Below are 25,403 nucleotides of genomic sequence, written 5' to 3' on the forward strand. Positions count from 1 at the left end.
CATGCATCCTAAACTAATAATCCATAACATGCATACTACTCAATTTAAATATGTATAAATATAAATTACACTACTCTACACTACTTTCATTATTTTTTCACTATCCTATTACATGGCTTACATTTACAAGGATATACATGCCAAATAAAAATAAGATAAAAATATATACAAATAATGAAATATAAAGATAAAAATACAAATAAATATGAATATGACGCATGGAGCCCATTAATTATTCGAATCCGATCCAATCTCCAAGTGAACTCTCCGACCCCAAATGAAATCAAGCCCGGCCCAAGTTGAATGAAGCCCGGTCCACATTCAAAAATCAACAAGAGAAAGGGTCAAAGGACTATCCACACAATATAGTATACCAAACATTCACGTCAACCATTCTTGAATCTAAGCACCATAAGCACCTATCTTTTGAATATATAAGTCATTGTTGAATATATAATATAAACATCATCTCTTAAATTTATACAAAACGCCTATGGACTAAACCAGATTTCAATAATAACCATTCTTAGACCATCAGCAATAACACCAGAACTTCATATCACATATAACAAAGAACCACATACCACATACCACATACCAAGGCCTAAAACCACCTACCAGATTTTAACAATAACCGGGTATCAATAAACAGATTTTAACACTAGTCAGATTTCAGGATCTAAAAACACATACCAAATATTAAAAACCAGATCCGAATACCAACCCAGATATTGAATCAACACAGACTGTATCAGCTCAACCCGGATATTCATGAATCAAACACAAAACAGAATCAGCTCAATACAAACATTTTTTTTATAAATCAAAAACAAGCCCAGATAAATGAAACCAAGAATAAACCTATCAATCCAAATCCAAACACAAATCCATGTTTCTAAGTTGAATAATCTAGACGTCCTTAAACCAAATTGAAAAAAAGAAGTTAAAGCAAGAACCCCATAGAGTAATGAGAAATTACCTTCTCGGTTTCACCTCTCTTCCCGTTTGGCTCCTCTCTATTCTCTCACAGGTTGCTTTCCCTTTTCTCCAAGATCTTTTCCTATATGTCGGCTGCCTTCTTCTCTTTTTCACACCAAACCCTCCTTTCTCCCTTTTGTTTTTTTCCTTCTTTTTCTTCTTTTCTTCTCCCCTGTTTTCTCTCACCGGCGGCTCCCCCTTTTTTCTCTAAAAAATAATCCTTCCCCCCTTTTTTAGTTGTGCCGCCTGCTTTTTCTCCTCTTTCTTTGCTATCTTGCAATTTTTTTTTCTCCCCCTCTTGTGCGGCTCCCACTCCCCCTTTTAACTTATCCTTATTTCAAAAAAATCCCAAAATGCCCCTAAAAACTCTATTTTCCTCTCCTTCTCTAAAACCCTCAAGACTTACATTTTTGTCTTTTCCCTATTTTTGTGAAACCCTAATAAAGGAACCACCTTTCTCTCTTAAGGATTTTCTTTTGTTTATTATTTATTTAAATGTCCTATTTTTTAGATATTTTCTTGGGTTTAGTTATATTGGGCTTGGGTTGGAATTTTTATGGGTTTATGGTCCAAGAAATAGGCTTTAGGATTTTTTGCATGCTTGTGGGTCCGAGAAACAGGCTTTGAATTTTTTGTGAGATTACGGGCTCCAGAACGAGCTTTTGAATTATTATTATTATTATTGTATTTTTTAAATTTTTTAATTTTTTCTATTATTTATTTTTTAATTTAATTTATTTATTCTTTTTTTTTTAGCTGGACGAAAACCGGGTACTACAGCTACCCCCCTTTGTATGTCTTTTATGAAATAAAAGACAAACAAAGGTGTAGTCAACCGAGTTTCGTACGGGAACTGAAATGCGCGGGATCACTATGGCCATTCCCGGCTTGGCCAACTATTTGTGCAGAAAAATAAAGGGCACGGGATCACAAGGCCATTCCCGGCTTGGCCAAACGTTGGTGCAGAAAAATAAAGGGCACGGGATCACAAGGCCATTCCCGGCTTGGCCAAATGTTGGTGCAGAAAAATAAAGGGCTTGGGATCACAAGGCCATTCCCGGCTTGGCCAAATGTTTGTGCAGAAAAATAAAGGGCACGGGATCACAAGGCCACTCCCGGCTTGGCCAAATGTTGGTGCAGAAAAATAAGGGGCACGGGATCACAAGGCCATTCCCGACTTGGCCAAATGTTTGTGCAGAAAAATAAAGGGCACAGGATCACAAGGCCATTCCCGGCTTGGCCAAATGTTGGTTTGAATTTATGCAAGAAAATATCCATGAGTGTATGAATGCATGAAGAAAATTGTATTTTCTTTTATTTTTCTCATTTTGAAAATTTGATTTTGGTTAATTGTCGTAAGCACCATCACCCCTATCATCCTACAATCATCCATCATGAGAAGACTGCATCTTTTGATTCCACCCTATTCTTCAATCTGTCATGTTACGCTTATTCTTGTATCTTTCATTCTCTTTTTGTCTAGTCTTTCCATCGATTTGCTGCTTCCATCTTATTTCCATCAAATCCGACATACCTTTAACGCCAAACCAAAGCTTTTCGGCTCCAGAATCTCTTGGGCCCCACTATGTTTTTTAACGTCATTTAATTTCTTTTAGCTCTCTTAGAATTAAGAACACCATAATCTCTCAGGCTCCACCATGCCTCTTAGCACCATTTAATTTCTTTTAGCTCCTTTACAGTCAAGAACACCAAAATCTCTTCGGCTCCACCATGTCTTTTAGCGTCATTTAATTTCTTTTAGCTCCTTTACAATCAAGAACACCAAAATCTCTTCGGCTCCACCATGCCTTTTAGCGTCATTTGATTTCTTTTAGCTCCTTTACAGTCAAGAACACCAAAATCTCTTCGGCTCCACCATGCCTTTTAGCGTCATTTGATTTCTTTTAGCTCCTTTACAGTCAAGAACACTAAATCTCTCAAGTTCCGGCTAAGAACAATGTCCTAATACACTTGTCATGATTCTTTTATTACTTCACTTAACTTCCAAATAAATTCAATAGTATGGCAATGCTCATACTACACGAGATTTCTGAAGACAAGATATATAAGCAATAAAATCGTGAAGAACACAAGCAATGAATAAGGAATTTGGGAATGAACTAAATAACCTCAGAGAATTTTATTTAGAATAGATAGATAACAGGAGAAACTGATCAAGTATATATATGATTCAAGAGGGTTAGAAATAAAGGAAATAGCAAAAATCTTTACAGGATATAAAATGAGATAACTTTGATTCCGCACAAAACTGCCCCAGTTTTGTGTGCCCCAATTTTGCAATTATTGAATCTGACTACTTTCATATCAATCTTCTCCTTCATGGACTCATCATGCATACCCCTGAACATAACCAATTCACCTTTGTACATCCTCGCTATCTGTCATTCATTGTATTCATCTCAAATCACCGAAAGGCCTCTGCCTCCTTCTCCTTAGTTGTTTTCATCACACCTTTCTGATCTCAATATTATTTGAAGCTCCCAGGAAGGGTTTTCATTTTAGTAGAGACTTTTCTTTTTCCCCTAATTTTTGCCTGAAGCGCCCACGAGGGGTTTTCACTCCAGCGGGATTTTTATGGCTCTAAGTTTTGCCTAGACCGCCCTTTCGGGATTTCAATCTAGCGAGCTTTTTAACTCTAATTTTTGCCTAGATCGCCCTTTCGGGTTTTCAATCTAGCGAGTTTTTTTTTTTTTTTTTTAACTCTAATTTTTGCCTAGACCGCCCTTTCGGGTTTTCAATCTAGCGAGTTTTTTTTTTTTTTTATTCTAATTTTTGCCTAGACCGCCCTTTCGGGTTTTCAATCTAGCAAGTTTTTTATTTTTTTTATGGGTAATACTTTTTGATGGCGTCTGCATTCACCGGATTAGGCAATTCTTCTCCATCCATTCTTGTCAAAATTAATGCCCCTCCTTCAAAGGCTTTCTTCACCACATATGGTCCCTCATAATTCGGTGTCCACTTCCCTCGGTGATCCTTTTGAGGCGGCAAGATCATCTTCAACACTAAATCTCCTTCCCTGAAACTGCGAGGTCGAACTTTCTTATTATGTGCTTTCATCAATCTTCTTTGATACAATTGCCCTTTACAAATTGCTCGTAATCTTCGTTCTTCAATCAAATTCAACTGCTCATAACGCATTCGAGTCCATTCTGCTTCTTCCAATCCTGCCTCCATAACTACTCGAAGGGATGTAATCTCCACTTCAATAGGCAAAACCGCTTCCATGCCATACACCAAGGAGAAAGGCGTCTCCCCGGTAGATGTCCGTATTGAGGTCCGATAACCATATAGAGCAAAAGGGATCTTCTCATGCCAATCTTTGTAATTCTCTGTCATCTTCCCAATGATCTTCTTGATATTCTTATTCGCCGCTTCGACAGCCCCATTCATCTTCGGACGGTAAGGAGTCGAATTATGGTGATAAATTTTGAATTGGTCACAAAAATCTTTCACCATTTTACTGTTGAAATTCGTGCCATTATCAGTGATAATTCTTTCTGGGACTCCATATCGACAAACAATCTCTTTCCTCAAAAACCGAACAACCACGCTACTTGTCACATTAGAATACGAAGCAGCCTCCACCCATTTGGTAAAATAATCGATAGCAACCAGAATAAACCGATGCCCATTAGAAGCCTTCGGCTCAATTGGACCGATGACATCTAATCCCCACATCGAGAAAGGCCATGGTGATGGCAACACATGTAATGGATTGACGGAAACATGTGTCCTGTCTGCATAAATCTGGCACTTGTGGCATCGGTTTGCATAACTTATGCAATCCCTCTCCATGGTTAACCAATAATATCCTGCACGTATAATCTTCCGTGCCATTGCATATCCGCTGGAATGAGTCCCACATATTCCTTCATGAATTTCCTCCATAATTAGTTTAGTCTCCGCCATATCGACACAACGCAAGAAAACTACCCCATCATTCCTTTTATAAAGAACATTTCCACTCAAGAAGAAAGATCCTGCTAATCTCCTGATGGTGCGCTTATCATTCTCTGATGCCCCTGATGGATATTCTTTCTTTTCAATGTACAGTTGGATATCATGATACCACGGTTTACCATCAGGCTCTCCCTCCAAATTTGAACAGTAACCTCGATCTTCTCGTTTCTCAATTTTAATTAGTTGCACTTCCCCTTTTGGGTCTACATCAAACATTGCCGCCAGAGTTGCCAAAGCATCTGCTATTTGATTTTCTTCCCTAGGGATATGATCAAACTCAATCCAATCAAAAAACTTGACTAACTTTTTGATATGTTGGTAATATGGAATGAGCTTGTCATCTTTGGTTTCCCACTCATCATTCAATTGCCTAATCACCAACTGTGAGTCACCATAGACCTGTAGCCTCCTAATCCTCATATCGAGAGCAGCCTGAATTCCCATCGTACATGCTTCATACTCAGCCTTATTGTTAGTACATTCGAAATACAACTTAGCTGTAAACGGGATAATATTCTCATCAGGTGATATTAACACTGCACCAATTCCACATCCCATGATATTAGAAGCCCCATCGAACAACAAAGTCCATTTTGCCAAATCCCTCTGATTCCCCTCTTCTATCGACACAGTCATGACATCAATATCTGGAAACTTCAAATCCACAGACTGAGTATCATCAATTGCTCCATCTGCCAAATAATCTGCTATTGCACTCCCTTTGATTGCCTTCTGTGTAACATACAAAATATCATATTCTGATAACAACATCTGCCATTTTGCTATTCTCCCTGAAAGAGAAGGTTTCTCAAAAATGTATTTGATAGGATCCATCCTGGAAATCAACCAGGTCGTATGATAAAGCATGTATTGTCTAAGCCGATGTGCAGCCCAAACCAAAGAACAACAAGTTTTCTCCAACATCGAATAATTTGCTTCACAACTAGTAAACTTCTTGCTTAAGTAATAAATGGCATGCTCTATCCTTCCCGATGAATCATGCTGTCCAAGCACACATCCCATCGAACTATCCGAGACAGTCAAATAGAGAATAAGCGGCCTGCCAGCTACAGGAGGCATCAACACTGGAGGACTTTTCAAGTATTGCTTGATCTTTTCGAATGCAATCTGACAATCTTCGTTCCACTTAGTAGAATTACTCTTACGCAACAATTTAAAGATAGGTTCACAAGTAGCTGTCAACTGTGAAATGAATATGGCAATGTAATTTAACCTTCCCAAGAAACCCCTAACTTCCTTTTCTGTCCGAGGGGGTGGCATCTTCAAGATCGTCTTCACTTTATCAGGATCTACCTCAATTCCTTTCCTGCTTACAATAAAACCTAACAACTTCCCCGAGGTCGCCCCAAATGTGCACTTAGCTGGATTCAACTTCAATTGATGCTTCCTTAATCGATCAAACAACTTCTGAAGATTCACAATATGGTCTTCATCTTCTTTGGATTTTGCTATCATATCATCGACATATACTTCAACTTCTCTATGCATCATGTCATGAAACAAAGTGACCATGGCTCGTTGATAAGTAGCACCGGCATTCTTCAGACCAAACGGCATGACTTTATAGCAAAAGGTTCCCTAGAGGGTAATAAAAGTCGTTTTCTCACGATCCTCTGGTGCCATCTTGATCTGATAGTAACCCGAAAATCCATCCATGAAAGAGAAAGTTGAATGTCTAGCTGTATTATCCACTAAAACATCGATATGGGGAAGCGGAAAATTATCCTTCGGGCTTGCACGATTGAGATCTCTATAATCGACACACATCCGCACTTTTCCATCCTTCTTGGGAACAGGTACAATATTTGCCACCCATTCAGGGTATCTAGCCACTGCTAAAAAACCAGCATCGAACTGCTTCTTCACTTCATCTCTTATCTTCAAAAGCATATCTGCTTTCAATCTCCTTAGCTTTTGTTTCACTGGGGTACATTCTGGAATCAATGGTAACTTGTGAACAACAATACTTGTATCAAGACCGGGCATGTCTTGATAAGACCATGCGAAGACATCCTGGTAACTATGCAACAAATCTATCAATTTCTTCTTATTCTCTCCTTCAAAGGCAGCTCCTACCTTAACCTCATTTTTCTCCGTTTCAGTTCCCAAGTTAACAACTTCTGTTACCTCTTGGTGCGGATTTATTAGTTTCTCTTCCTGATTGACTTGTCTTAACATTTCAGGTAAAATCTTAATTTCTTCCTCTATTTCATAGTCAGATTCAACATTGCTAATGGGTGCATCAAAATATGGTTCATTAAGTTCGTCATCTTCGTTATCATCATTTTCAATCCTGTGAAAGAAATGAATAAAAATGGTTTTGAGAATGGAGAACAAAACTTAAATGGAAATGGAGAAACATGAATATGGACGACTGTCAAAAGACTTTCATTTCATGGAAAAGGGAATATGTACAAAGATTTGAACATGCAATCGCCATACTATAAGATTTATTGAAAGCAAAGTAAAGCATGCTCATTAAAAAAGACCCAAACGAAGGCCATGAGCTGGGCCCACGATGGTAGTGCACTCGGGATTACTCTTGCAAGTTCTTGAGAGATACTGGGAGCTCCAGACTGGTCCAGTTGCCTAATTTGAAATTTGAAGGACGCGAGATGACAAAGCATGGTCTAGCAGCCGAACTCTGTTCCTCTTCCACCACAGCAACTTGGAACTCCTCAAACTGATCACATATATTTGTCAAAATTGCCCCAGTTACATCAGTCGAGTTTCCAACTGGCAGTTTTCCAAAAACTGCCCCAGTATCAGCCAAACTTATCTTGTTCTGCATCCCTCCATACACAAAACTGTCATAAAGCCAAGGAATCGATTTCTTTTCGACTTCCAGCTCCTTTCCTTCCAGACGAGCAAACCTCTTCGCCTGCTTTTCTGCTTGTGCACGGTTCTTGTCAGCTCTAGTTGGCTTATAACCCAAACCCCAACGTTCTGGATGTTTCACCATTTCTACTGGCTTCTTAATTCCTTGTTGATTCTTACCAAGTCCTTCTCCCGGGCGAAACCCCTTTTTCAACATAAATTTTGCTACATTCTTCGTAACCTTGGATATTTGTGGCTTTAAAGGAGAAAGTCCTTCCTTCACATAGCTAGCACTAGCAATTTCAAAAGATTGGAATGAACTCTCAATCCCTTCTGTCGGAGCATCAATAGGAGAATTATTAGACAAACTAGCAACCATCCATTCTGACTGACCCTTTACTATATAAACCCTTCCATCATGAACAAACTTGAGCATCTGATGCAATGATGAGGGAACGGCTCCTGCAGTGTGAATCCAAGGTCGTCCCAACAGGCAACTGTAGGTTGGTGAGATATCCATTACCACAAATGGTACATTGAAAGTTACGCTTGCAACCTGTAAAGGTATTTCAATTTCTCCCATAATCTCTCTACGTGTTCCGTCGAATGCCCTTACCACCATCGGCACTGGTCTTAAATAAGATCTGTCAATCGGCAACTTTTCAAAAGTATCCTTTGGTAAAATATTGAGCGATGACCCATTATCCACCAAAATGCTTGCTAATTCCTTTCCACGACACATGGCTGAAATATGCAAAGCTTTGTTATGCCCCATCCCTTCAGGCGGAATATCATCCTCAGTAAAGGACAACAAATGAGACGCCAACACATTTCCCACAATGCCATTAAAAGAATCTGTAGGAATCTTGTCTGATACGTACGCCTGATTTAACATTCTCATCAAAACTTGTCGATGCGGTTCAGAACTCATTATCAACTCCAAGATCGAAATTTTTGTAGGGGTTTTCTTCAATTGATCCACTATCATGTACTCACTCTGCCGAATAATTTTCAGGAACTCTTGGACTTCCACATCAGTTACAACTTTCTTTTTCTCCTCTGGGCGTACAAAAAGACCTTCTTCCGGAATAGAACCAGATCCTTCAACTTCAGGTATTGCTTTCCCTTTTCTTTTGCGTTCAGCTTCAAGATCCACTACCGGATTCCCTTCTGGCTCATTTCTCGTGTAACATCTCCCACTCCGGGTAACTCCACTGACACCAGAAATATTATCTACCATTTCTCCTTGCTTTCCTCTAACCTCAGCCTCATAATTCCATGGCACAGCCTTGTCATTCTTGTACAAAGGATCTATCTTTGGTTTGAGTGGCCCAACTGGTGGCGCATCTTCCACATAATACTGCAAGACAAATTGCGGAGCACGGTTCGGCCTAGGCCCTTGATAATATCCTCCTATAACACTGACTTCATTTGATTGGCCTTTCACCTCAAACTTTATTATCTTCAAATCCATCAACTCTTGTACCTTCTCTTGAAAGCCACAACAATTCTCAATAGCATGTCCCCTTTGTCCTCTATGGAACTCACAAGTCTTCATGTCATCAAAAAGTCCACGTTGAACGGGCATATACATTGCCACTTCCTCAACCAATCCTTCTTTCTTCAACACCATAAACAACTGGCCCAACGGCATTGCAATCTCTGATACCCATCTTTTTGTAGCACAAAATTCTTCAACGGCATTCACCCCCTCTTTCTCATGATTAGGCAATGGATTGTTGTTGACATTTGGTTTATTGATTGCATTAAGATCCAGCCATTTCGCTTCAATCATCCCCTGGACTATCCTTTTGAATTGTAAACATCCTTCAGTTGAGTGCCCGGGTGTACCTCCGTGATATAAGCATGTAGCATTAGGATCATACCAATGGGGATATGGAGGTTGGTGGACCCGCCCCGGAACAGGAGCCACTGCTCCTTGCGCTTGAAGTTTCGTGAAGCATTCAGCATAGGTTATAGGCAAAGGATTGAAATGTTCAACGGGCCTTCTGGGTCTTTGGTTTTGGAAATTTGGACGAGGGTTTTGGTAAGTGTTTGGGTTTTGAAAATTTTGGTAAGTGTTTGGGTTTTGGAAGTTTTGGTAAGTGTTTGGGTTTTGCGAGTATTGATTGGGTGATGGTGCATTGAACCGGGGTGGATACGGATTTTGGGTGTGGGTATGATTATAGTAGGCTCCTGGGCTTGACATCCTTGGGGCATTGCTTCTAGGGCGATAATCTGAAGTAGGCACACCATAAACAGCTGGATTTGAATCAAAATTCACATAATGCACTTCCACCTTCTTGCCTTTACTTGCTTTAGCCGGGTCTGATTTATCAAGGGTGGGATAATACAGAGTACCTCTCTTCATGCATCGTTCAACTCGTTCGCCTGCCTGTATCATATCAGCCAAGTTATTATGGCCACCTCCCGCCAAATTGGAAGTATAAGGCTCCTGGAGAGCATCAATGAAAGCGTTCAACAAATCCTTTTCTGAAAGGGGTGGGATTATCTGGGCTGCCAAATCCCTCCATCGATGGGCAAATTCCCTAAAGCTTTCCCCACTCTTCATTGTTGTGTTCTACAGATCGTAAATGGTAGGGATCTTTTCTTCATTATGCTTATACTGCTTCATAAACATTTCAGCCAAATCCTCCCACGAAGCTACTGATGAGGGGTTAAGAGTATTGAACCACCTTTGAGCTGCCCCAGTCAGACTATCTTGGAAATAATGCATCAACACTTTCTCATCGCTTGCATATGGCTGCATGCGCCGACAATACATTATTAAATGATCCAAAGGGACTCCAGTGCCATCAAACAAACTGAATTTTGGTAGTACAAACTCATGTGGAACATTCAAATTCTTCACCAAGCACAAATTGGCTGGGTTCAGCATCCCTACAGCATTGAAACCCTCCATGGCTCTTAATCTCTTCTCTAACTTCTTAATAGCATCCATTGAGCTACTTTCTTCATTCTGAACTCCCTCAGTTACTACCCCACCAATAAAAGTTCCCGTGGTATCAGCACCAACTCGGAAGGGATTCTCATGCCCATGAGGATCAACTTGATGAATGTAAGTTGGGTTCTGAGTCGTTGCCTGTTGAGAAACATATTGATGCTGGTGCAAACCAGGCAAAGATTGGTTACGGACAGGAGTGAACCCGGGTGGGTAAACTGGTACTTCTTGGTGCAAATGATTCTCACGAACCTCTGGTGTTTCAGAATTTTCAACTACTCCCTTTTCCTTTCATCAGCAACGCCATATTCTTCATTAGTAGGGCCATTTGCTCTTTCAGTTCAGCTATGTCCTGCTTCTGGCTATGCTCACCCATTTCCTGCTCCATATTCTGAATAATTCTTGATTGTAGGCGAGTTTGATAGGGGTGTCGATGGTGCTTCTTGGACGCTATGATTATTTATGATTTTTTGTGCATTTTGAAAACAATGACATTAGTCCTCATTTATTTTATTTTAAGAACATGCATGCATGTGGTTATTATTTGTGTAAATCCTAAGTATTCTTTACAATTAGCAAGATGATTTTAAAAAATTGATCTATTATATGTGCAATAGTTATGTATATGAAAAGTATATATGTACATGTATGGATGATTAATGAGTGTGCAAGCATATATGGACATGTATGGATAATTAACAAGCATGCACATGGGTACAACCTAGGCTAACATATACATGGCAAATGTATGAACACGTGTGGTTTAAGAAATGTGTATACAAGTGTAATCTAATTGATGTGTCAAGTACATATGAATATGTAAATAAGGGATAAAGATACATGGTATATAAATGTACAAGAATATAACATAATATAAACATGTGAAATAAATAGTTAGGGATAGAAATGCCCCCTTTTGTTCCTAAAATGGGTAATACCGCCTAAAAATGTCTGGAGGTTTAGAACCATGGCTACGGTTCATCTATGGTGCATATGGGTGGTTTAACTAACTAATCACGAGGTCTCTGGATCAGGTGGCTTTTGCTCCATTGGATCACAAAAGCCCATCCCTTAATGTCATAAGAGAACGTCAATCCAGGAAGGTGTCTTCCCCCACCCATACAGGGAAGTGAATCCCATGAAAGTGGTAGGTCAACCTTCACTAATCACTAAGTAACCCGGGTATAGGGTTATGTGTGTGCAATGATAAGTGAATGTGTGTGCGGGGGGCATACAAACCAATATCCCTAACATTTAAATCTCAGAATGCCCATCTGATGAAGAAATCTACAACATTGAACAAATCCATCAAATTCTTCAAATTTAATATACAAATACAAATAGGAACTAACATAAAAACTATACAAGAAAAGCACAAAAATCAATCATACAGGCTCAACCCCTTTGGTATAAAAACCAATTTCCTCAGCAGAGTCGCCAGTTGTCGCAACCGGGGTCACGACGCGGACCAGCGATGAAATGATAAAAAATGATTTAGAGTCGCCACCAATTGATTTAAGTGCAATTGGACACTAAAAATGGTCTACGAACCAGAGAATAGGTAAGGGGGTCTATTGAGTGTGAGGAAGGTGTTAGGCACCCCACAACTCCCTAAAAGGTTACCTAGATTGATCTATGTGCTTTTTCTTGAAAAGTTATTTGTCCGATATAAATGATATTTTGATTTGAAAAGATAACGTAATTAAAGCATAGGCAGGAGCTGAATGTCATCAAGTCCTCCTCCTAATTAACTTCAATTTAGTTACCATTATTTTTGAGTACAAATGATACCTTAATTTGAAAAGATAACATAATTAAAGCCTAGGCAGGAGCTGAATGTCATCAATCCTAATGAACTTTAATTTAGGTATCTAGTAAATTAATTTATCATTGTGTTTAGAAGTACAAATGACACTTTAATTTGAAAAGATAACATAATTAAAGCCTAGGCAGGAGCTGAATGTCATCAAGTCCTCCTCCTAATGAACTTTAATTTAGGTATCTAGTAAATTAAATTACCATTTGCATTTTGTTTAAATAAGGATAGCAAAATTAAAGTCTAGGCAGGAGCTGAATGTCATCAAGTCCTCCTCCTAATTGACTTTAATGTAGTATCCATTAATTTGTTTATGTGAAAATTTGGTAAAGACGCGGTTGTTGAATTGACGGATTTGCGGAAAATGATCTACGCATGCAATTTTAATATCCATTCTAAACATGCATCCTAAACTAATAATCCATAACATGCATACTACTCAATTTAAATATGCATAAATATAAATTACACTACTCTACACTACTTTCATTATTTTTTCACTATCCTATTACATGGCTTACATTTACAAGGATATACATGCCAAATAAAAATAAGATAAAAATATATACAAATAATGAAATATAAAGATAAAAATACAAATAAATATGAATATGACGCATGGAGCCCATTAATTATTCGAATCCGGTCCAATCTCCAAGTGAACTCTCCGACCCCAAATGAAATCAAGCCCGACCCAAGTTGAATGAAGCCCGGTCCACATTCAAAAATCAACAAGAGAAAGGGTCAAAGGACTATCCACACAATATAGTATACCAAACATTCACGTCAACCATTCTTGAATCTAAGCACCATAAGCACCTATCTTTTGAATATATAAGTCATTGTTGAATATATAATATAAACATCATCTCTCAAATTTATACAAAACGCCTATGGACTAAACCAGATTTCAATAATAACCATTCTTAGACCATCAGCAATAACACCAGAACTTCATATCACATATAACAAAGAACCACATACCACATACCACATACCAAGGCCTAAAACCACCTACCAGATTTTAACAATAACTGGGTATCAATATACAGATTTTAACACTAGTCAGATTTCAGGATCTAAAAACACATACCAAATATTAAAAACCAGATCCGATTACCAACCCAGATATTGAATCAACACAGACTGTATCAGCTCAACCCGGATATTCATGAATCAAACACAAAACAGAATCAGCTCAATACAAACATTTTTTTTATAAATCAAAAACAAGCCCAGATAAATGAAACCAAGAATAAACCTATCAATCCAAATCCAAACACAAATCCATGTTTCTAAGTTGAATAATCTACACGTCCTTAAACCAAATTGAAAAAAAGAAGTTAAAGCAAGAACCCCATAGAGTAATGAGAAATTACCATCTCGGTTTCACCTCTCTTCCCGTTTGGCTCCTCTCTATTCTCTCACAGGTTGCTTTCCCTTTTCTCCAAGATCTTTTCCTATATGTCGGCTGCCTTCTTCTCTTTTTCACACCAAACCCTCCTTTCTCCCTTTTGTTTTTTTCCTTCTTTTTCTTCTTTTCTTCTCGCCTGTTTTCTCTCACCGATGGCTCCCCCTTTTTTCTCTAAAAAATAATCCTTCCCCCCTTTTTTAGTTGTTCCGCCTGCTTTTTCTCGTCTTTCTTTGCTATCTTGCAATTTTTTTTTCTCCCCCTCTTGTGCGGCTCCCACTCCACCTTTTAACTTATCCTTATTTCAAAAAAATCCCAAAATGCCCCTAAAAACCCTATTTTCCTCTCCTTCTCTAAAACCCTCAAGACTTACATTTTTGTCTTTTCCCTATTTTTGTGAAACCCTAATAAAGGAACCACCTTTCTCTCTTAAGGATTTTCTTTTGTTTATTATTTATTTAAATGTCCTATTTTTTAGATATTTTCTTGGGTTTAGTTATATTGGGCTTGGGTTGGAATTTTTATGGGCTTATGGTCCAAGAAATAGGCTTTAGGATTTTTTGCATGCTTATGGGTCCGAGAAACAGGCTTTGAATTTTTTGTGAGATTACGGGCTCCAGAACGGGCTTTTGAATTATTATTATTATTATTGTATTTTTTTAATTTTTTAATTTTTTCTATTATTTATTTTTTAATTTAATTTAATTTAATTAATTAATTTATTTTTTTTTTGAGCCGGACAAAAACCGGGTACTACACCAGTGTAGCTTTTGTAAAACGTTTTGTTAACAAAGATGCCAATAGACCACGTTATATTCTCAAATGCACAAAAACGTGAAAAGCTTGTCTATGGAGAGAGTAGAGCAATTCCAAAGCGTCAAAGTGGACCGTTATACTCTATTTAGTCTTCTTAGAACTCTAAGTCGCTAGTGTAGCTTTCATACAATGTTTCATGATCAAAATATGCCAATTGACTAAGTTATGTTCTCAAATGCACAAAAACATGAAATGTTCATCGATGGACAGAGTAGAGCAATTGCAAAGCATCAAAGTGGACCGTTATACTCTGTTTAATGTTCTTAGAAATCTAAGTCGCTAGTGTAGCTTTCATACAATGTTTCATGAATAAAAGATGCAAATAGACCAAGTTACGTTCTCAAATGCAAGAAAACATGAAAAGCTCGTCTATGGAGAGAGTTGAGCAATTCCAAAGCTTCAAAGTTGACCATTGTACTCTATCTAGTTTTCTGAGAAGTCTAAGTTGCTAGTGTTGCTTTTGTACAACGTTTCGTAAACAAAAGATGCCAATAGACCAAGTTATGTTCTCAAATGCAAAAAAACGTGAAAAGCTTGTTTATGGAGAGAGTAGAGCAATTCCCAAACATCAAAGTCGACCGTTGTAATCTATTTAGTGTTCTTAGAAATCTAAGTCGCTAGTGTAGCTTTCATACAATGTTTCATGAACAAAATATGCCAATAGACCGAGTTATGTTCTCAAATGCACAAAAACAGGAAAAGCTCATCTATGGAGTGAGTTGAGCAATTCCAAAACATCAAAATGGACCTTTGTAATCTATTTAGTGTTATGAGAACTCTAATTCGATAATGTAACTTTCATACAACGTTTCATGAACATAATATGCCAATAGACCGAGTTATGTTCTCAAATGCACAAAAACATGAAAGGCTCGTCTATGGAGAGAGTTGAGCAATTACAAAGCATCAAAGCTGACCGTTGTGCTCTATCTACTTTTCTGAGAAGTCTAAGTTGCTAATGTAGCTTTTAGACAATGTTTCGTAGACAAAATAGGCCAATAGACCTAGTTATGTTCTGAAATGCACAAAAACGTGAAAAGCTCATCCATGGAGAGAGTTGAGCAATTCCCAAACATTAAAGTGACTCGTTGTAATATATTGTGTGTTCTTAGAACTCTAAGTCGCTAGTGTAGCTTTCATACAATGTTTCATGAACAAAATATGCCAATTGAGCAAGTTATGTTCTCAAATGCACAAAAACGTGAAAAGTTCGTCGATGGAGAGAGTTGAGCAATTCCAAAGCATCAAAGTTGATTGTTGTACTTTATTTAGTGTTCTTAGAACTCTAAGTTGCTAGTGTAGTTTTCATACAATGTTTCATGATCAAAAAAAGCCAAAAGACCAAGTTATGTTCTCAAATGCACAAAAACACGAAAAATTCACCTAGTTATGTTCTCAAATGCACAAAAACGTGAAAAGCTCATCCATGGAGAGAGTTGAGCAATTCCGAAACATTAAAGTGACTCGTTGTAATCTATTGTGTGTTCTTAGAACTCTAAGTCACTAGTGTAGCTTTCATACAATGTTTCATGAACAAAATATGCCAATAGATCGAGTTATGTTCTCAAATGCACAAAAATGTGAAAAGCTCATCTATGGAGAGAGTTGAGCAATCCTAAAATATCAAAGTTGACCGTTGTAATCAATTTAGTGTTGCTAGAACTCTAACTCCCTAGTGTAACTTTCATACAATGTTTCATGAACAAAAGATGCCAATGGACCGAGTTATGTTCTCAAATGCACAAAAATGTTAAAAGCTCGTCTATTGAGAGAGTTGAGCAATTCCAAAGCACCAAAGTGGACCGTTGTACTCTATTTAGTGTTTTCTAAAGTCTAAGTTGCTAGTGTAGCTTTCACACAACGTTTCATAACCAAAAGAAGCCAATAGACCATGTTATGTTCTCAAAAGCAAAAAAACATAAAAAAACTCGACAACGGAGTGAATTGAACAATTCCAAAGCATCAAAGTGCACCATTGTACTCTATTTAGAGTTCTTCAAGGTCTAACTAGCCAGTTTAACTTCGTACAACGTTTCGTAGCCAAAAGATGCCAATAGACCAAGTTATCTTTGAAATTACACAAAAAGTGAAGAATCAAAGAATTGAGTAATTCCAAAGAATCAAAGTCGACCACTGTACTCTATTTCGTGTTCTTAGATGTCTAACTTGCTAGTGTAGCTTTCGTACAACATTTCATGATCAAAAGATGACAATAGACCAACGTATGTTATCAAATGCATAAAAACGTGAAAAGCTCATCCATGGAGAGAGTTGAGTAGTTCCAAAGAATCAAAGTGGACCGTGGTACTCTATTTAGTGTTCTTAGAAGTCTAAGTTGCTAGTGTAGCTTTCGTACAACGTTTCATTAACAAAAGATGCCAATAAAGTAAGTTCTGCTGTCAAATGCACAAAAACGTGAAAAGCTTGTCTATTGAGAGAGTTGAGCAATTCCAAAGCATCAAAGTTGACCGTTGTACTATATTTAGTGTTCTCAGAAGTGTAAGTTGCTAGTGTAGCTTTCTTTCAACGTTTCGTTCACAAAAGATGCCAATAGATCAAGTTATGTTCTCAAATGCATAAAACATGAAAAGCTCGTCTATGGGAGAGTTGAGTAATTTCAAAGCATCGAAGTGGACTGATGTACTCTATTTAGTGTTCTGAAAAGTCTAAGTTGCTAGCGTAGCTTTCGTACAGAGTTTCATTAAGAAAAGATGCCAACACACCTTGTTATGTTGTCACAAGCACAAAAACAAGAAAAGTTTGTCAATGGAGAGAGTTGAGCAATTCCAAAGCGTCAAAGTGCACTATTGTACTCTATTGAGAGTTCTTCGAAGTCTAACAACCCAGTTTAGCTTTCTACAATATTTCATAGCCAGAAGATGCCAATAGAACAAGTTACGTTTGAAATTGTGCAAAAACGTGAAAAGCTCGTCTATAGAGAGAGTTGAGGAATTTCAAAGAATCAAAGTGGACCGTTGTACTCTATTTAGTGTTCTTAGAAATCTAAGTAGCTAGTGTAGTTTTCATAGAACGTTTCATGATCAAAAGATGCTAATAGACCAAGTTATGTTCTGAAATGAACAAAAACGTGAAAAGTTTATCTATGGAGAGAGTTAAGCAATTGCACAGTATCAAAATTGACCGTTGTACTCTATTTAGTGTTCTCAGAAGTCTAAGTTGCAAGTGTAGCTTTCGTACAAAATTTCGTTAACAAAAGATGCCAATAGATCAAGTTATGTTCTCAAACACATAAAAACATGAAAAGCTCATCTATGGAGAGAGTTGAGTAATTTCAAAATATCAAAGTGGACTGAAGTCCTCTATTTAGTGTTCTTAGAAGTCTAAGTCGCCAGTGTCGATTTCGTACAATGTTTTGTTAACAAAAGATGCCAATGGACCAAGGTATATTCTCGAATGCACAAAAACGTGAAAAGATTGTCTATGGAGAGAGTTCAGCAATTCCAAAGCATCAAAGTAGACCTTTGTACTCTATTTAGTGTTCTTAGAAGTCTAAGTTTCTAGTGTAGTTTTTGTACAATGTTTCGTTAACAAATGATGCCAATAGATCAAGTTATGTTCCTAAATGCATAAAAACATGAAAAGCTCATCTATGGAGAGAGTTGAGTAATTCCAAAGCATCGAAGTGGACCATTGTACTCTATTTAGTGTTCTTAGAAGTCTAAGTCGCTAGTTTAGCATTCGTCTAACGTTTCGTTAGCAAAAGATGCCAATAGACCAACTTATGTTCTCAAATGCATAAAAACGTGAAAAGCTCATCCATAGAAAGCGTTGAGCAATTCCAAAGCGTGAAAATGGACCGTTGTACTCTATTTAGTCTTCCTAGAAGTCTACGTTGCTAGTGTAGGTTTCACACAACGTTTTGTAACCAAAAGATGCCAGTAGACAATGTTAAGTTCTCAGAAGCACAAAAACGTGAGAAACTCTATTCAGAGTTCTTCAAAGGCTAACTAACCAGTTTAGCTTCGTACAACGTTTCATAGCCAAAAGATGCCAATAGAATAAGTTATGTTTGAAATTGCATGAAAACGTGAAACGTTCGTCTGCAGAGAGAGTTGAAGAATTCCAAAGCATGAAACGTGATTGTTGTACTCTATTTAGTATTGTTCAAACTGTAAGTCGCTAGTGTAGCTTTCATAGAATGTTTCATGATCAAAAGATGATAATAGACCAAGTAATGTTCTCAAATGCGTGAAAATGTGAAAAGTTCATCTATGGAGAGAGTTGAGCAATTCCAAATGAGCGATCCCAAAGCATGAAGTTAAACATTGCACTCTATTTAGTGTTCTCAGAAGTCTAAGTTGCTAGTGTAGCTTTCTTACAACGTTTCATCAACAAAAGTTGCCAATAGATCAAGTTATGTTATCAAATGCATGAAAGCGTAAAAAGCTCGTCTATGGAGAGAGTTGAGTAATTTCAAAGCATCAAAGTGGACTTATGTGCTCTATGTAGTGTTCTTAGATGTCAAGTCGCTCGTGTAGCTTTCGTACAATGTTTCATTGACAAAAGATGCCAATGGACCAAGTTATGTTCTCAAATGCACAAAAATGTGAAAAGTTTGTCTATGGAGAGAGTTGAGCAATTCCAAAGCATCAAAGTAGACATTTGTACTCTATTTAGTGTTCTCAGAAGTCTAAGTTTCTAGTGTAGCTGTCGTACAAAATTTCGTTAACAAAAGATGCCAATAGATCAAGCTATGTTCTCAAACACATAAAAACATGAAAAGCTCATCTATGGAGAGAGTTGAGTAATTCCAAAATATCAAAGTGGACTGAAGTCCTCTATTTAGTGTTCTTAAAAGTCTAAGTCGCCAGTGTCGATTTCGTACAATGTTTTGTTAACAAAAGATGCCAATGGACCAAGGTATATTCTCGAATGCACAAAAACGTGAAAAGATTGTCTATGGAGAGAGTTGAGCAATTCCAAAGCATCAAAGTAGACCTTTGTACTCTATTTAGTATTCTTAGAAGTCTAAGTTTCTAGTGTAGTTTTTGTACAATGTTTCGTTAACAAATGATGCCAATAGATCAAGTTATGTTCCTAAATGCATAAAAACATGAAAAGCTCATCTATGGAGAGAGTTGAGTAATTCCAAAGCATCGAAGTGGACCATTGTACTCTATTTAGTGTTCTTAGAAGTCTAAGTCGCTAGTTTAGCATTCGTCTAACGTTTCGTTAGCAAAAGATGCCAATAGACCAACTTATGTTCTCAAATGCATAAAAACGTGAAAAGCTCATCTATAGAAAGCGTTGAGCAATTCCAAAGCGTGAAAATGGACCGTTGTACTCTATTTAGTCTTCCTAGAAGTCTACGTTGCTAGTGTAGGTTTCACACAACGTTTTGTAACCAAAAGATGCCAGTAGACAACGTTAAGTTCTCAGAAGCACAAAAACGTGAGAAACTCTATTCAGAGTTCTTCAAAGGCTAACTAACCAGTTTAGCTTCGTACAACGTTTCATAGCCAAAAGATGCCAATAGAATAAGTTATGTTTGAAATTGCATGAAAACGTGAAAAGCTCGTCTGCGGAGAGAGTTGAGGAATTCCAAAGCATGAAACGTGACTGTTGTACTCTATTTAGTATTGTTCAAACTGTAAGTCGCTAGTGTAGCTTTCATAGAATGTTTCATGATCAAAAGATGCTAATAGACCAAGTAATGTTCTCAAATGCACAAAAACGTGAAAAGTTCATCTATGGAGAGAGTTGAGCAATTCCAAAGCATCAAAATTCACCGATGTACTCTATTTAGTGTTCTTAAAAGGTCAAGTTGCTAGTGTATTTTTCGCTCAACGTTTTGTTAACAAAAGATGCCAATAGACCACGTTATATTCTCAAATGCACAGAAATGTGAAAAGCTTGTCTATGGAGAGAGTAGGGCAATTCCAAAGCATCAAAGTGGACCGTCATACTCTATTTACTGTTCGTAGAACTCTAAGTCGCTAGTGTAGCTTTCATACAATATTTCATGATCAAAAGATGCCAATTCACCAAGTTATATTCGCAAATACACAAAAACGTGAAAAGTTCGTCGATGGAGAGAGTTGAGCAATTTCAAAACATCAAAGTTGACCGTTGTACTTTATTTAGTGTTCTTAGAACTCCAAGTTGCTAGTGTAGTTTTCATACAATGTTTCATGATCGAAAGAAGCCAAAAGACCAAGTTATGTTCTCAAATGCATAAAAACGTGAAAAGTTTGTCTGTGGAGAGAGTTAAGCAATTCTACAGCATCAAAATTGACCGTTGTACTTTATTTAGTGTTCTCAGAAGTCTAAGTTGCAAGTGTAGCTTTCGTACAAAATTTCGTTAACAAAAGATGCCAATAGATCAAGTTATGTTCTCAAATGCATAAAAACATGAAAAGCTCGTCTATGGAGGGAGTTGAGTAATTCCAAAGCATCAAAGTGGACCGTTGTACTCTATTTAGTGTTCTTAGAAGTCTAAGTCGTTAGTGTAGCTGTCATACAATGTTTCGTGATCAAAAGATGCCAATTGACCAAGTTTTGTTCTCAAATGCACAAAAACGTGAAAAGTTCATCGAGGGAGAGAGTTGAGCAATTCGAAAGCATCAAAGTTGACCGTTGTACTTTATTCAGTTTTCTTAGAACTCTAAGTTCCTAGTTTAGCTTTCATACATTGTTTCATGGTCAAAAGAAGCCAAAAGACCAAGTTATGTTCTCAAATGCACAAAAACGTGAAAAGTTTATCAATGGAGAGAGTTGAGCAATTCCAAAACATCAAAATTCACCGATGTACTCTATTTAGTGTTCTTAGAAGGTCAAGTTGCTAGTGTATTTTTCGCTCAACGTTTTGCTAACAAAAGATGCCAATAGACCACGTTATTTTCTCAAATGCACAGAAACGTGAAAAGCTTGTCTATGGAGAGAGTAGAGCAATTCCAAAGCATCAAAGTGGACAATTATACTCTATTTAGTGTTCGTAGAACTCTAAGTCGCTAGTGTAGCTTTCATGCAATGTTTCATGATCAAAAGATGCCAATTGACCAAGTTATGTTCTCAAATGCACAAAAACGTGAAAAGTTCATCGATGGTGAGAGTTGAGCAATTTCAAAACATCAAAGTTGACCGTTGTACTTTATTTAGTGTTCTTAGAACTCCAAGTTGCTAGTGTAGTTTTCGTACAATGTTTCATAATCGAAAGAAGCCAAAAGACCAAGTTATGTTCTCAAATGCATAAAAATGTGAAAAGTTTGTCTATGGAGAGAGTTAAGCAATTCTACAGCATCAAAATTGACTGTTGTACTCTATTTAGTGTTCTCAGAAGTCTAAGTTGCAAGTGTAGCTCTCGTACAAAATTTCGTTAACAAAAGATACCAATAGATCAAGTTATGTTCTCAAATGCATAAAAACATGAAAAGCTCGCCTATGGAGAGAGTTGAGTAATTTCAAAGCATCAAAGTGGACTGAAGTACTCTTTTTAGTGTTCTTAGAAGTCTAAGTCGCTAGTGTGGATTTCGTACAATGTTTTGTTAACAAAAGATGCCAATGGACCAAGTTATATTCTCGAATGCATAAAAACGGGAAAAGATTGTCTATGGAGAGAGTTGAGCGATTCCAAAGCATCAAAATATACCTTTGTACTCTATTTAGTGTTCTTCGAAGTGTAAGTTTCTAGTGTAGTTTTCGTACAATGTTTCGTTAACAAATGATGCCCATAGATCAAGTTATGTTCTCAAATGCGTAAAAACATGAAAAACTCATCTATGGAGAGAGTTGAGTAATTTCAAAGCATCAAAGTGGACTGATGTACTCTTTTTAGTGTTCTTAGAAGTCTAAGTCGCTAGTGTGGATTTCGTACAATGTTTTGTTAACAAAAGATGCCAATGGACCAAGTTATATTCTCGAATGCATAAAAACGTGAAAAGATTGTCTATGGAGAGAGTTGAGCGATTCCAAAGCATCAAAGTATACCTTTGTACTCTATTTAGTGTTCTTCGAAGTGTAAGTTTCTAGTGTAGTTTTCGTACAATGTTTCGTTAACAAATGATGCCCATAGATCAAGTTATGTTCTCAAATGCATAAAAACATGAAAAACTCATCTATGGAGAGAGTTGGGTAATTTCAAAGCATCAAAGTGGACTGATGTACTCTATTTAGTTTTCTTAGAAGTCTAAGCTGCTAGTGTAGCTTTCGTACAATGTTTCGTTAACAAAAGATGCCAATGGACCAAGTTATGTTCTCAAATGCACAAAAACGTGAAAAGATTATCTATGGAGAGAGTTCAGCAATTCCAAACCATCAAAGTACACCTTTGTACTCAATTTAGTGTTCTTAGAAGTGTAAGTTTCTAGCCTAGTTTTCGTACAACGTTTCGTTAACAAATGACGCCAATAGATCAAGTTATGTTCCCAAATGCATAGAAACATGAAAAGCTCATCTATGGAGAGGGTTGAGTAATTCCGAAGCATCAAAGTGGACCGTTGTACTCTATTTAGTGTTCTTGGAAGTCTTAGCCGCTAGTGTAGCTTTCGTACAACGTTTCGTTAACAAAAGATGCCAATAGACCAGGTTATGTTCTCAAATGCACAAAAACGTGAAAAGATCATCTATGAAAAGAGTTGAGCAATTCCAAAGCGTCGAAGTGGACCGTTGTACTCTATTTAGATTTCCTAGAAGTCTACATTGCTAGTGTAGGTTTCACACAATGTTTTGTAACCAAAAGATGCCTGTAGACAATGTTATGTTCTCAAAAGCACCGAAACATGAGAAAGTCATCTATGGAGAGTATTGATTATTTCAAGGTATTGAAGTGCATCATTGTACTATATTCAGAGTTCTTCAAAGTCTAACTAACCAGTTTAGCTTCGTACATCGTTTCATAGCCAAAAGATGCCAATAGAACAAGTTATGTTTGAAATTGCACGAAAACGTGAAAAGCTCGTCTATGGAGAGAGTTGACGACTTCCAAAGCATGAAAGTGGACTGTTGTACTTTATTTAGTGTTCTTCGAACTTTAAGTCGCTAGTGTAGCTTTCATAGAATGTTTCATGATCAAAAGATGCAAATAGATCAAGTTATGTTCTCGATTGCATAAAAACATGAAAATCTCGTCTATGGAGAGAGTTGGGTAATTTGAAAGCATCAAAGTGGACTGATGTACTCTATTTAGTGTTCTTAGAAGTCTAAGTTGCTAGTGTAGCTTTTGCACAATGTTTCGTTAATAAAAGATGCAAATAGACCATGTTATGATGTCACAAGCACAAAAATGTGAAAAGCTTGTCCATGGAGAGAGTTGAGCAATTCCAAAGCGTCAAAGTGCACCATTGTACTCTATTTAGAGTTCTTCGACGTCTAACAAGCCAGTTTAGCTTTCTACAGCATTTCATAGCTGAAAGATGCCAATAGAACAAGTTATGTTTGAAATTGGATAAAAATGTGAAAAGCTCGTCTATGGAGAGAGTTGAGCAGTTCCAAAGAGTCAAAGTGGACCGTTGTACTCTATTTAGTGTTCTTAGAAGTCTAAGTCGCTAGTGTAGCTTTCGTACAACGTTTCGTTAACAAAAGATGCCAATAGACCAAGTTATGTTCTCAAATGCATGAAAACATGAAAAGCTCATTTCTGGAGAGAGTTGAGCAATTCCAAAGAGTCAAAGTGGATCGTTGTACTCTATTTAGTGTTCTTAGAAGTCTATGTTGCTAGTGTAGGCTTCACACAACATTTTGTTACCAAAAGATGCCAGCAGACAATGTTATGTTCTCAAGAGCACAAAAACATGAAAAACTCGTCTACGGAGAGAGTTGAGCAATTCGAAGGCATTAAAGTGCACCATTGTACTATATTCAGAGTTCTTGAAATTCTAACTAACTAGTTTAGCTTTTTACAACGTTTCATAGCCAAAAGATGCGTATGGACCACGTTATGTTTGAAATTGAACAAAAATGTGAAAAGCTCGTCTATGGAGGGAGCTGAGCAATTCGAAAGCATCAAAGTGGACCGTTGTACTCTATTTAGTGTTCTTAGAACTCTAAGTCACTTGTGTAGCTTTCACAGAACATTTCATTATCAAAAGATGCTAATAGACCAAGTTATGTTCTCAAATGCACAAAAACGTAAAAAGTTCATCTATGGAGAGAGTTGAGCAATTCCAAAGCATCGAAGTTGACCGTTGTACTCTATTTTAGTGTTCTCAGAAGTCTAAGTTGCTAGTGTAGCTTTCGTACAACATTTAGTTAACAAAAGATGCCAATAGATCAAGTTATGTTCTGAAATGCATGAAAACGTAAAAAGCTCATCTATGGAGAGAGTTGAGTAATTTTAAAGCATCAAAGTGGACTGATGTGCTCTATTCAGTGTTCTAAGAAGTCTAAGTCGCTAGTGTAGCTTTTGTACAATGTATCGTTAACAAAAGATGCTAATGGACCAAGTTATGTTCGCAAATGCAAAAGAACGTGAAAAGATCATCCGTGGAGAGAGTTGAGCAATTCCAAAGTATCAAAGTAGACCTTTGTACTGTATTTAGTGTTCTTAGAAGTCTAAGTTTCTAGTGTGGTTTTTGTACAACGTTTCATTAACAAATGATGCCAATAGATCAAGTTATGTTCCCAAATGCATAAAAACATGAAAA

Source organism: Tripterygium wilfordii, chromosome 15, assembly GCF_013401445.1.
Source record: "Tripterygium wilfordii isolate XIE 37 chromosome 15, ASM1340144v1, whole genome shotgun sequence".
Classification (NCBI taxonomy): Eukaryota; Viridiplantae; Streptophyta; class Magnoliopsida; order Celastrales; family Celastraceae; genus Tripterygium; species Tripterygium wilfordii.